Below are 14,450 nucleotides of genomic sequence, written 5' to 3'. Positions count from 1 at the left end.
ACCATCTGCGTATGCCGCACTGCGGAAGGTGACGCCTGGGAAAGGAACACCATCGACCATTCGTCCGATGTCACGCAGCACGGGGTCCAAAGCGATAAAATACACTGACAAGGGACACCCTTGTCGAACTGATCGTCTGATGGGAATTGGTCGTGATCTGCAGCCGTTCACAATGATTGTGGAATTTGCTCCATCCAAGAAGTGCCGGATGACTCTTATGAAGTGCTCCCCGAAACCCATCCGCGACATAACGGCCAGCAGGTAAGGATGGGAGACCCTATCGAAGGCACCGGCGAAATCTAGGGATCAATTGCAGCCGGGGTTCGAGCGTCGGCGGTGGGTGAGTAAGACAGCATCACGGTATATAGAAGCAGCGGTGAAGGTGGTTCGATTCGAAACGCCACATGATTGAGTGGGACAAAGTACCTTATTCACCTGTTTAAGACGTGAAGCCACACTTCGTGCCACCAACTTATAAACAGTGTTAAGAACGGTGACGGGACGTACGTCTCTAGCCCGACAGTCGACTGTGACCTTTGGATTAAGGGCAATACGTACAGCTAGAAAATCGGCGGGTAGCTCGCAACCAGCAAAAATCTCCTCGCACATTTTGCAGGAGCGGTCTCCTAACAGGCCGGAAAATCTAGCACTTCAATTAGTGCTGGAATGGCACAATCGAAGGGCGGTATCCTTGCGGAGTACCGCCAGAGATGAAAAACCGCAGTGTCAGGGCCTAAATGCTTGCAGCATGTACGCTCCACATGTGGGAGTCACACATGGTGGTGCGGGCCGATATGGCAATAGGCGACCGTCGAAAACATCGCAAAGGCAAGTGCCGGAGGGAACGACAAAATACGAGATTACTCGTCAACAGCCCAGTACCACCCTCCATGTCGAGGAGTAAACTGCGACTCCCATTTGAACGCCGCTAGCTGCCAGGCCAGTGGAGAAGCCGTGAGGCCGCCCCACAGCAGCGCCAGGCCGGCGCGAGCTATACTGGCGCGAGCTACACCTAGCCGAGTGCTTACATCGTCCACCGCCTACTGCATATGTGTGTGTGCGTGGGTACCACGTATTCTGCGTGCGTGCGGCGGCGACGACGACGACGACGACGACGACGACGACGACGACGACGTTCGCGAGGAGCTAAGGTTATAACTCCAAAAAATATTATTAAAATTATCTGCGATAGGACCATAAGAGACGCTAACGAGGCATCCGAAGGCACTGTCCTGTGCCACCATAAATTACCAGCCTAGCGTAATGCGGCTGCAAGTGCGGTCTGGCTAACACCAAAAAAAAAAAATTTCTTAAGATAATTTTAAATTAATTAAAAGAAATCGTGGTGTGTAAGCAACTAACTACTGGGCACATCAACAACTACGACAAGTTTTGCTACCAGCGGAATATCTGATCACTGCAGAATGTTAACCCATTTCAGGCTGTGTTTTAATTAATTTTAGGTGGGCCGATCCCGACGGTACTGCAATGCCGGGCCAACCCGCGACAGAGGTGGAGCAAGATCCCCCTAGCACTCCATCATAAGCCAAAAATGAGTTTAATATTCTGGTCGTGCAATGCAGGATGTATCAGATATTTGGTTGGTTGGTTTGGGGGATTAAAGGGACCAGACTGCTATGGTCATCGGTCCCTTTTTCCAAAGACAAAGAACACCCACAGAGAATAAAAACGAGGAACAGAAGAGATCACAGACGATACAGGACAAGAGAAACTGAGACAAAGACAAGACAAAACGAACTAAAAGCACACAGAGTGTGACGGTGGTTGGCCGACCAGAGAAATAAAAAAGGAAAAGCCAACCACTGGAAACACATTAAAAATCAGTTTAAAACCGGAGGCCAAAGGCCAGAATCAACACAAAACAATAAGATAAAAACAGAAACACTCAGAGTAAAGAATAAAAACCCCCTGCCCGAATAAAACGTAAAACTAAGTCAGCCATAGCCGGGTCATCTGTTAAAAGGGCAGGGAGCGAGTCAGGCAGTGCGAACGACTGCCGGAGCGCAGCTAAAATCGGACACTCCAATAAAACATGAACCACGGATAAAACGGAGCCGCAGCGACATAGAGGCGCATCCTCACGGCGCAATAAGTGGCCATGGGTAAGCCGAGTGTGCCCAATGCGCAGCCGGCAGAGGACAACAGACTCCTTGCGAGAAACCCGCAAGGAGGAGCGCCACACACCGGTAGCCCCCTTGATGGCCCGAAGTTTGTTGCGTGAAGGCAGGGCGCGCCATTCAGTGTCCCAAAGGTCCAGAATTTTGCGGCGTAGGAACGCCCGCAAATCTGTCTCCGGGAGGCCAACGTCCAGAGATGGTGCACTAGTCGCCTCTTTCGCCAGCCGGTCAACATTCTCGTTGCCGGGGATCCCAACATGGCCTGGGGTCCACACGAAGACCGCAGAGCGGCCGCAACGCGCAAGAGTATGCAGGGACTCATGGATAGCCATCACCAGACGGGAACGAGGAAAACACTGGTCGAGTGCTCGTAAACTGCTCAGGGAATCGCTACAGATAACGAAGGACTCACCTGAGCAGGAGCGGATATACTCTAGGGCTCGAAAGATGGCGACCAGCTCAGCAGTGTAAACGCTGCAGCCAGCCGGCAAGGAACGTTGTTCGGAATGGTCCCCTAGAGTGAGCGCATACCCGACTCGACCAGCAACCATCGAGCCGTCGGTGTAAACAATGCCAGAGCCCTGATACGTGGCCAGGATGGAATAAAAGCGGCGGCGGAAGGCCTCTGGAGGGACTGAGTCCTTCGAGCCCTGTGCCAAGTCTAGCCGAAGGCAAGGGCGAGGAACGCACCACGGGGGTGTACGCAGAGGTGCCCGGAAAGGAGGTGGAACAGGGACAAGCCCAAGCCCGGAGAGAAGCTCCTTGACGCGTATGGCGATCGGACAACCCGACTGGGGCCGACGTTCCGGCAGACGGACGACTGACTGCGGGAACAGGAGACGATAGTTAGGATGCCCGGGCGAGCTTAGAACATGGGCAGCATAAGCGGCCAGCAAACGTTGGCGCCGGAACCGCAGTGGAGGGACACCTGCCTCCACGAGTAAGCTGTCCACAGGGCTGGTGCGGAAAGCACCAGTGGCAAGGCGTATCCCGCTGTGGAGGATTGGGTCCAGCACCCGCAACGCAGACGGGGATGCTGAGCCATATGCCAGGCACCCATAATCCAGACGGGACTGGATTAACGCCTGGTAGAGCCGTAACAGGGTAGAGCGGTCGGCTCCCCAGCGGGTGTGGCTCAAACATCGCAGTGCATTGAGATGCCGCCAACACGTCTGTTTGAGCTGCCGGATATGAGGCAGCCAAGTCAACCGGGCATCGAAAACCACCCCCAAAAACCTGTGTGATTCCACCACCGAAAGAAGTTCGCCGTTAAGAGAAAGCTGCGGCTCCGGGTGGACAGTACGTCGCCAGCAGAAATGCATAACGCAGGTCTTGGCTGCCGAAAACTGAAAACCATGCGCTACAGCCCAAGACTGCGCCCTACGGATAGCGCCCTGTAGCTGACGTTCAACAGCTGCAATGCCAGTAGAGCTGTAATAAAGGCAAAAGTCGTCAGCATACAGGGAAGCAGAGACAGAATTTCCCACGGCCGCAGCAAGCCCGTTAATGGCTATTAAAAACAGACAGACACTTAAAACAGAGCCCTGTGGCACACCGTTCTCCTGGACGTGGGAGGAACTAGACGAGGCCGCGACTTGCACGCGGAAGGTACGACACGACAGAAAATTGCGGATAAAAATCGGCAGAGGACCCCGAAGACCCCATCCATGAAGCGTAGAAAGAATGTGATGACGCCACGTCGTATCGTACGCCTTCCGCATGTCGAAAAAGACAGCGACCAAATGCTGACGGCGGGAAAAGGCAGTACGGATGGCCGACTCCAGGCTCACCAGATTGTCGGCGGCGGAGCGGCCTTTACGGAACCCACCCTGAGATGGAGCCAGAAGGCCCCGAGACTCCAGTACCCAATGCAAGCGCCGGCTCACCATCCGTTCGAGAAGCTTGCACATAACGTTGGTGAGGCTAATGGGACGGTAGCTGTCCACCTCCAGAGGGGTCTTTCCAGGTTTCAAAACGGGGATGACAATGCCTTCCCGCCATTGCGACGGAAACTCCCCCTCGACCCAAAGACGGTTGTAAAGATCGAGAAGGCGCCGCTGGCAGTCCACTGAAAGATGTTTCAGCATTTGACAGTGGATGCCATCTGGCCCAGGAGCGGTATCAGGGCAAGCAGCGAGGGCACTGCGAAATTCCCACTCACTGAATGGAGCATTGTAAGATTCTGGGTGGTTGGTGCGAAACGAAAGGCTCCGACGTTCCATCCGCTCTTTAATGGAGCGGAAGGCCTGGGGGTAATTCGCAGAAGCGGAACTCAAAGCAAAATGCTCTGCTAAGCGATTTGCAATGACGTCGGAGTCAGTACAAACTGCTCCATTCAGTGAGAGCGCAGGGACGCTGACAGGTGGCCGATAGCCGTAGACGCGTCGAATCTTGGCCCAGACCTGCGATGGAGTGACATGGAGGCCAATTGTGGACACATACCGCTCCCAGCACTCCTTCTTGCCTTGGCGGATAAGGAGGCGGGCCCGCGCACGCAGCCGTTTGAAGGCGATAAGGTGGTCGAGGGAGGGGTGTCGCTTGTGACGCTGGAGCGCCCGCCGGCGATCTTTAATCGCTTCAGCGATCTCAGGCGACCACCAAGGCACAGCCTTCCGCCGAGGGGACCCACAGGAATGGGGAATGGCAGATTCGGCGGCAGTAACGATGCCGGTGGTGACCGATTGAACCACCGCATCAATGTCAGCGGTAGAGAGAGGCTCAAAAGCGGCAGTGGAGGAGAACAAGTCCCAGTCAGCCTTATTCATAGCCCATCTGCTAGGGCGCCCAGAAGAGTGGCGCTGTGGTAGTGACAAAAAGATCGGAAAATGGTCACTACCACACAGGTCGTCATGCACACTCCATTGGACAGACGGTAAGAGGCTATGGCTACAGATGGAAAGGTCAATGGCGGAGTAGGTGCAATGCGCCACACTGAAGTGTGTGAAGGCACCATCATTTAACAGCGAGAGATCGAGCTGCGACAATAAATGCTCAACGATGGCGCCTCGACCTGTTGCCACTGACCCACCCCACAGAGGGTTATGAGCGTTGAAGTCGCCCAATAGCAAGAAAGGTGGCGGCAATTGGGCGACCAGTGCAGCCAGGACATGCTGCGAGACATCACCATCCGGTGGAATGTAAAGACTGCAGACGGTAACAGCCTGTGGCGTCCACACGCGTACAGCGACAGCCTCTAAAGGCGTCTGGAGAGGGACAGACTCGCTGTGCAGAGTGTGAAGGACATATATGCAGACGCCACCAGACACCCTTTCATAAGCCGCTCGGTTCTTATAATAACCCCGATAGCCACGGAGGGCGGGGGTTCGCATTGCTGGAAACCAAGTTTCCTGGAGAGCAATGCAGAAGAAAGGGTGAAGGCTGATAAGGTGGCGGAGCTCAGCTAGATGGTGGAAGAAACCGCTGCAGTTCCACTGGAGGATGGTGTTGTCCATGGCTGGGAAAGGCGTGACGGGACTGGGAAGGCAGATTACGCCACTGGGGCACCTGCTGCCTCCGATGGAGCATCCGTGCAAATGCCATCCATTGCGTCCGCGGGACCGGCAAGAGCGAGGTCCTCAGCGGACGCCAGAATCTCCACCTCGTCCTCAGAGGCAGAGCTTGTAGGGAGCGGCGGGATCGGTGCCACCGCATTACCGTTGGTCTTGGGGACTTTCTTCCTTTTCTGCTTATCACGCTGTGCCTTCGGCTCTTCAGGCTGCATGGGCTTCACTGGGTCAGTCTCAGGGACAGACGACGACCGCGAGGCCCGACGACCAGGGACTGGCGGTTGTTTCAACCACTTGCGGGCGTCCGCTTTGCCACTGGTCGGAACTTGCGAAGGGAGGTCCCCAAGGGATCCCTTCCTGGCGAGAGCAGCCGAAGAAGTCTTACGCTTCTCCGGCTGGGAAGGGGGAGCTGATGTCCCCAAAGGTTGGGAGGGTGTTGCTCCTGAAGAAGATGGAGCAGGAGCAACAGGGTGTGAAGTGCCCCCCACAAGCAAGGGGGCCGGTGGATGCTGACCGATCTTAGAGCCGATTCGTGATGACGGGAGAACCGTCGTTGCAGCAGCGGCGTAAGTTGACGGCATTGCCACAGGATGGAGCCTCTCATATTTCCGTCTAGCCTCGGGGTAGGTCAGTCGGTCCAAGGTCTTATATTCCATTATCTTCCGTTCCCTCTGCAATATCCTACAGTCCGGCGAGCAGGGGGAATGGTGTTCTCCGCAGTTAACACAGATAGGAGGCGGGGCACATGGAGTATCGGGATGCGAAGGACGCCCGCAATCCCGACACGTCATGCTGGAAGTACAGCGAGATGACATGTGCCCGAACTTCCAGCATTTAAAACACCGCATCGGAGGAGGGATATATGGTTTCACATCACAACGGTAAACCATCACCTCAACCTTTTCGGGTAAGACATCACCCTCAAAGGCCAAGATGAAGGCACCGGTGGCGACCTGATTATCCCTCGGACCCCGATGGACGCGCCGGACGAAGTGAACACCTCGTCGTTCGAGGTTGGCGCGTAATTCATCGTCGGACTGCAGAAGAAGATCCCGGTGGAATATAATACCCTGGACCATGTTCAGACTCTTATGCGGCGTGATGCTAACGGAAACATCCCCCAACTTGTCACAATTGAGCAACCTCCGTGACTGGGCAGAGGATGCCGTTTTGATCAACACCGATCCAGACCGCATCTTGGACAAGCCCTCCACCTCCCCGAACTTGTCCTCTAAATGCTCTACAAAGAACTGCGGCTTCACGGATAGAAAAGATTCCCCATCAGCTCTGGTACAGACAAGATATCTGGGCGAATACGTCTCAGTGTCACGCAATGCCTGTCGTTCCTCCCATGGTGTGGCGAGGGAGGGGAACGATTTGGGGTCATAAACGTTACCTTTAAAATGGGCTCTCGAACGCTTAGAGACTGCTGACGGCTGGCCGCCAGCAAGAGATGATGTACCACGCTTCATTACGGGTCATCCGCCCTGATGCCACCTACTCCGACCAAGGGCCCTCCCCACGGGCGCCACCAGCCACAGCAAAGGCCACCTGGCAGGATGGCCATTGCCGGGAGTCCCGATGCCCCAGGGAGATGGGCATCTACTCCTTGGCATACGTGGGGAGTGAACGGCGCAGGCATCAGTAGAGCGATCCCTGTGTTGTCAGGGGGCTACAACCAAGAGGGTACATGGCGACCCCACCACAACGGACTGGCTACCGTGCTGGATCTTAGGTGGAAAAATGGCCAAGGTCGTCGTCACAGTTAAAAGAAACACTGCAGAGTGCAGCGTGGTAATCGCCCATGAGATCGAAAACGAGCGGGACACCATCGCAACGACGAGAAAGACGGCAATAGGTCTAATTGCACGAAGGATACAGTGCACCATGTAAGGTGCCCTTCCCCAATTGGCTCGCTCTTCGGAATAATTTGGATAGATGGAGGTCAAACCCGAGAGGGGACCATCACATAAGGCCGAAACGTGTGAGACTCCTTTTAGTCGCCTCTTACGACAGGCAGGAATACCGCGGGCCTATTCTAACCCCCGAACCCGCAGGGGGGTATCAGATATTAAGCTGATAAGAGCAGATACTACACTTTTTTTCCCTCCTACCTCCCCTATAGCCCTACCTTTTCCTCTCCAAAAATGCCGCCATCCTCTAGTGTCGACGCAGCACGTAAAGCAGGGTGTTGTTAGCAGCAAGACTTATTGCCATAAACCGAAAATAAAAGCGGAGGCATACTCTGCTATGCCTCAGGGGGCGACGACACACTCCTCAGAAACACACTTCCCTCTGCAGGTGTGAGGCAAGTGATGATGTTAAAAACTAAATAGAAAGAAATAAATAAAGACAGAAATGAAGGCAAAAAAAAAAAAAACAGCGACGGTAGCACACTCAAACGAAACTGGCGAGATAATCCCATAGCCCATAGAATTAACGAAGTAATAATCCCCTAAGATAGATTATGTGTTTTCCAATTTTCCAATAATTTTTCATACAACGTTCACACAATTTCCATGTTACCAATTTCCATATTATCAGTATCATAGAGCAGTCTACTCTAGTGATGCCCAGAAGGCCAATATCAAACCTGGGGTATGGTTAAGTCAAGAGTAGTTTGAAAGTCCGAGTGACAAAGATCCAGGGGTACACTCAGGCAATTCTTATACGAGGTGCCTTACTCAGCCTGGACCACCTTTTGATAACCATGAACCATTGCAACTTTAAGAAATCTTGCAAAAGTAATGGTATATTTCCGGTCACATTCCGCCAGGCGATGCTGGCTCCAAAGGTAGTCCATGAAAGAGACAGCATCGGTGAGGCAAAGGTCATAGATCGTGAAAATGGTGTGGCCCAAGAGCCACACCACTGCGTTATGTCGTTTTCGGGGGTTGGTCTGAATATCAGGCGTAAGGAACCAGTCGATTGGCACATAGTCCAGTGTAGTCCCACCGATCAGCGCTAATAGCACACGTGCAAGGTCCCACACTTCTGTGACGTGAGGGCATAAGAGACGATGCTCTCTGGTGTCTACGTCACCACATCGGCCGCAAGCAGCCGAGGGCAATAGGCGGATGGCCGCCAAGCGATGATTAGTGGGTATTAAATTGTTTACAACGCGATACCATAGCGCTGAAACTTCTGTGGGGAGGGCTGGGTGGTTGATATTAGCCCAAGCTTGGTGCCAGATGACCGATGGTCGTCTGTCCTCCAATTTATGTGGTGTGGGCTGGCTCTCGAAGCGCCTAGTAAAGGCGCTTTGATGTGCGTGCCTTGTCGGTGGCCACTGTTAGGACGTAACTTTGATTGAGGTAATAGACCTTGACTGCCGTCATCCGGAATGTAATATGTGTCAAACATACTGGTTCACGCGCCGATTGTGGGCGATAACGGTCGAAAAGCACCGCTGTTGTCCCACCTGGGTCAATCTCACGCAAAGTGGCGATACGGTGAATCAGGATTGCCGCACATTTGCGGGGAAACTCAATGAGTCCAAGGCCACCATCGACCTTTGGCAGTGTACAAGTCTGTGCATCAACTTTGAATAGTGCATGCCGCCACAACAGGCAATATACTGTTTGTGAGATGGCTCTGCTGGTTTGTTTCGGTAGCGTAAGGAGTTGTGCTACATACCATGCCCGTTATAGGATGTAAGTATTAATCAGTTGGATTCAATGATGGAGGTCGAGTCGTCGATCAGTGTGACTCACGCAAAGTCCTCTGATGCGCGTGAGAATCCGCCTGCACGTGAGTGTTAAGATGCGCTGCGGACAGGCAGTCACCTCAAGACCCAAGATACGTTGTTCCCCTACAATCCGGAACCATGGGCGCTCGATGGTCAATGATCGTGGTCCTAGTGGGATTAGCACCATTTTGTTGACTTTTAACATGGCACCGGATGCTCGTTCATAAACGTGGAGGACTCGGCGAACTGAATCGATGTCCCTGGCGTTTGCTACAAACACACCTACACCATCCGCGTATGCCGCACTGCGGAAGGTGACGCCTGGGAAAGGAACACCATCGACCATTCGTCCGATGTCACGCAGCACGGGGTCCAAAGCGATAAAATACACTGACAAGGGACACCCTTGTCGAACTGATCGTCTGATGGGAATTGGTCGTGATCTGCAGCCGTTCACAATGATTGTGGAATTTGCTCCATCCAAGAAGTGCCGGATGACTCTTATGAAGTGCTCCCCGAAACCCATCCGCGACATAACGGCCAGCAGGTAAGGATGGGAGACCCTATCGAAGGCACCGGCGAAATCTAGGGATCAATTGCAGCCGGGGTTCGAGCGTCGGCGGTGGGTGAGTAAGACAGCATCACGGTATATAGAAGCAGCGGTGAAGGTGGTTCGATTCGAAATGCCACATGATTGAGTGGGACAAAGTACCTTATTCATTACCTGTTTAAGACGTGAAGCCACACTTCGTGCCACCAACTTATAAACAGTGTTAAGAACGGTGATGGGACGTACGTCTCTAGCCCGACAGTCGACTGTGACCTTTGGATTAAGGGCAATACGTACAGCTAGAAAATCGGCGGGTAGCTCGCAACCAGCAAAAATCTCCTCGCACATTTTGCAGGAGCGGTCTCCTAACAGGCCGGAAAATCTAGTACTTCAATTAGTGCTGGAATGGCACAATCGAAGGGCGGTATCCTTGCGGAGTACCGCCAGAGATGAAAAACCGCAGTGTCAGGGCCAAAATGCTTGCAGCATGTACGCTCCACATGTGGGAGTCACACATGGTGGTGCGGGCCGATATGGCAACAGGCGACCGTCGAAAACATCGCAAAGGCAAGTGCCGGAGGGAACGACAAAATACGAGAGCACTCGTCAACAGCCCAGTACCACCCTCCATGTCGAGGAGTAAACTGCGACTCCCATTTGAACGCCGCTAGCTGCCAGGCCAGTGGAGAAGCCGTGAGGCCGCCCCACAGCAGCGCCAGGCCGGCGCGAGCTATACTGGCGCGAGCTACACCTAGCCGAGTGCTTACATCGTCCACCGCCTACTGCATATGTGTGTGTGCGTGTGTACCACGTATTCTGCGGACCATAAGAGACGCTAACGAGGCATCCGAAGGCACTGTCCTGTGCCACCATAAATTACCAGCCTAGCGTAATGCGGCTGCAAGTGCGGTCTGGCTAACACCAAAAAAAAAAAAAATTCTTAAGATAATTTTAAATTAATTAAAAGAAATCGTGGTGTGTAAGCAACTAACTACTGGGCACATCAACAACTACGACAAGTTTTGCTACCAGCGGAATATCTGATCACTGCAGAATGTTAACCCATTTCAGGCTGTGTTTTAATTAATTTTAGGTGGGCCGATCCCGACGGTACTGCAATGCCGGGCCAACCCGCGACAGAGGTGGAGCAAGCCCCTAGCACTCCGTCATAAGCCAAAAATGAGTTTAATATTCTGGTCGTGCAATGCAGGACGTATCAGATATTAAGCTGATAAGAACAGATACTACACTTTTTTTCCCTCCTACCTCCCCTATAGCCCTACCTTTTCCTCTCCAAAAATGCCGCCATCCTCTAGTGTCGACGCAGCACGTAAAGCAGGGTGTTGTTAGCAGCAAGACTTATTGCCATAAACCGAAAATAAAAGCGGAGGCATACTCTGCTATGCCTCAGGGGGCGACGACACACTCCTCAGAAACACACTTCCCTCTGCAGGTGTGAGGCAAGTGATGATGTTAAAAACTAAATAGAAAGAAATAAATAAAGACAGAAATGAAGGCAAAAAAAAAAAACAGCGACGGTAGCACACTCAAACGAAACTGGCGAGATAATCCCATAGCCCATAGAATTAACGAAGTAATAATCCCCTAAGATAGATTATGTGTTTTCCAATTTTCCAATAATTTTTCATACAACGTTCACACAATTTCCATGTTACCAATTTCCATATTATCAGTATCATAGAGCAGTCTACTCTAGTGATGCCTAGAAGGCCAATATCAAACCTGGGGTATGGTTAAGTCAAGAGTAGTTTGAAAGTCCGAGTGACAAAGATTCAGGGGTACACTCAGGCAATTCTTATACGAGGTGCCTTACTCAGCCTGGACCACCTTTTGATAACCATGAACCATTGCAACTTTAAGAAATCTTGCAAAAGTAATGGTATATTTCCGGTCACATTCCGCCAGGCGATGCTGGCTCCAAAGGTAGTCCATGAAAGAGACAGCATCGGTGAGGCAAAGGTCATAGATCGTGAAAATGGTGTGGCCCAAGAGCCACACCACTGCGTTATGTCGTTTTCGGGGGTTGGTCTGAATATCAGGCGTAAGGAACCAGTCGATTGGCACATAGTCCAGTGTAGTCCCACCGATCAGCGCTAATAGCACACGTGCAAGGTCCCACACTTCTGTGACGTGAGGGCATAAGAGACGATGCTCTCTGGTGTCTACGTCACCACATCGGCCGCAAGCAGCCGAGGGCCATAGGTGGATGGCCGCCAAGCGATGATTAGTGGGTATTAAATTATTTACAACGCGATACCATAGCGCTGAAACTTCTGTGGGGAGGGCTGGGTGGTTGATATTAGCCCAAGCTTGGTGCCAGATGACCGATGGTCGTCTGTCCTCCAATTTATGTGGTGTGGGCTGGCTCTCGAAGTGCCTAGTAAAGGCGCTTTGATGTGCGTGCCTTGTCGGTGGCCACTGTTAGGACGTAACTTTGATTGAGGTAATAGACCTTGACTGCCGTCATCCGGAATGTAATATGTGTCAAACATACTGGTTCACGCGCCGATTGTGGGCGATAACGGTCGAAAAGCACCGCTGTTGTCCCACCTGGGTCAATCTCACGCAAAGTGGCGATACGGTGAATCAGGATTGCCGCACATTTGCGGGGAAAGTCAATGAGTCCAAGGCCACCATCGACCTTTGGCAGTGTACAAATCTGTGCATCAACTTTGAATAGTGCATGCCGCCACAACAGGCAATATACTGTTTGTGAGATGGCTCTGCTGGTTTGTTTCGGTAGCGTAAGGAGTTGTGCTACATACCATGCCCGTTATAGGATGTAAGTATTAATCAGTTGGATTCAATGATGGAGGTCGAGTCGTCGATCAGTGTGACTCACGCAAAGTCCTCTGATGCGCGTGAGAATCCGCCTGCACGTGAGTGTTAAGATGCGCTGCGGACAGGCAGTCACCTCAAGACCCAAGATACGTTGTTCCCCTACAATCCGGAACCATGGGCGCTCGATGGTCAATGATCGTGGTCCTAGTGGGATTAGCACCATTTTGTTGACTTTTAACATGGCACCGGATGCTCGTTCATAAACGTGGAGGACTCGGCGAACTGAATCGATGTCCCTGGCGTTTGCTACAAACACACCTACACCATCCGCGTATGCCGCACTGCGGAAGGTGACGCCTGGGAAAGGAACACCATCGACCATTCGTCCGATGTCACGCAGCACGGGGTCCAAAGCGATAAAATACACTGACAAGGGACACCCTTGTCGAACTGATCGTCTGATGGGAATTGGTCGTGATCTGCAGCCGTTCACAATGATTGTGGAATTTGCTCCATCCAAGAAGTGCCAGACGACTCTTATGAAGTGCTCCCCGAAACCCATCCGCGACATAACGGCCAGCAGGTAAGGATGGGAGACCCTATCGAAGGCACCGGCGAAATCTAGCGATCAATTGCAGCCGGGGTTCGAGCGTCGGCGGTGGGTGAGTAAGACAGCATCACGGTATATAGAAGCAGCGGTGAAGGTGGTTCGATTCGAAACGCCACATGATTGAGTGGGACAAAGTACCTTATTCATTACCTGTTTAAGACGTGAAGCCACACTTCGTGCCACCAACTTATAAACAGTGTTAAGAACGGTGATGGGACGTACGTCTCTAGCCCGACAGTCGACTGTGACCTTTGGATTAAGGGCAATACGTACAGCTAGAAAATCGGCGGGTAGCTCGCAACCAGCAAAAATCTTCTCGCACATTTTGCAGGAGCGGTCTCCTAACAGGCCGGAAAATCTAGCACTTCAATTAGTGCTGGAATGGCACAATCGAAGGGCGGTATCCTTGCGGAGTACCGCCAGAGATGAAAAACCGCAGTGTCAGGGCCTAAATGCTTGCAGCATGTACGCTCCACATGTGGGAGTCACACATGGTGGTGCGGGCCGATATGGCAACAGGCGACCGTCGAAAACATCGCAAAGGCAAGTGCCGGAGGGAACGACAAAATACGAGAGCACTCGTCAACAGCCCAGTACCACCCTCCATGTCGAGGAGTAAACTGCGACTCCCATTTGAACGCCGCTAGCTGCCAGGCCAGTGGAGAAGCCGTGAGGCCGCCCCAGAGCAGCGCCAGGCCGGCGCGAGCTATACTGGCGCGAGCTACACCTAGCCGAGTGCTTAGATCGTCCACCGCCTACTGCATATGTGTGTGTGCGTGTGTACCACGTATTCTGCGTGCGTGCGTGCGGCGGCGACGACGACGACGACGACGTTCGCGAGGAGCTAAGGTTATAACTCCAAAAAATATTATTAAAATTATCTGCGATAGGACCATAAGAGACGCTAACGAGGCATCCGAAGGCACTGTCCTGTGCCACCATAAATTACCAGCCTAGCGTAATGCGGCTGCAAGTGCGGTCTGGCTAACACCAAAAAAAAAAAATTTCTTAAGATAATTTTAAATTAATTAAAAGAAATCGTGGTGTGTAAGCAACTAACTACTGGGCACATCAACAACTACGACAAGTTTTGCTACCAGCGGAATATCTGATCACTGCAGAATGTTAACCCATTTCAGGCTGTGTTTTAATTAAT

At 52.4% G+C, this 14,450-nt stretch overlaps 2 pseudogenes; both read right to left on the bottom strand.

Annotated features, from left to right (window-relative positions):
- Positions 1-1,458: 1,458 nt before the first annotated feature.
- LOC126424076 (U2 spliceosomal RNA) lies at positions 1,459-1,597 on the bottom strand (annotated as a pseudogene).
- Positions 1,598-10,970: 9,373 nt separating this feature from the next.
- On the bottom strand, positions 10,971-11,183 carry LOC126421462 (U2 spliceosomal RNA; annotated as a pseudogene).
- Between the last annotated feature and the right edge of the window lie 3,267 nt (positions 11,184-14,450).

The sequence above is a fragment of the Schistocerca serialis genome, chromosome 1, assembly GCF_023864345.2.
Source record: "Schistocerca serialis cubense isolate TAMUIC-IGC-003099 chromosome 1, iqSchSeri2.2, whole genome shotgun sequence".
Lineage (NCBI taxonomy): Eukaryota > Metazoa > Arthropoda > Insecta > Orthoptera > Acrididae > Schistocerca > Schistocerca serialis.
The sequence above is the reverse complement of the archived record's forward strand: the minus strand, read 5'-3'. Positions and strand labels throughout refer to the sequence as shown.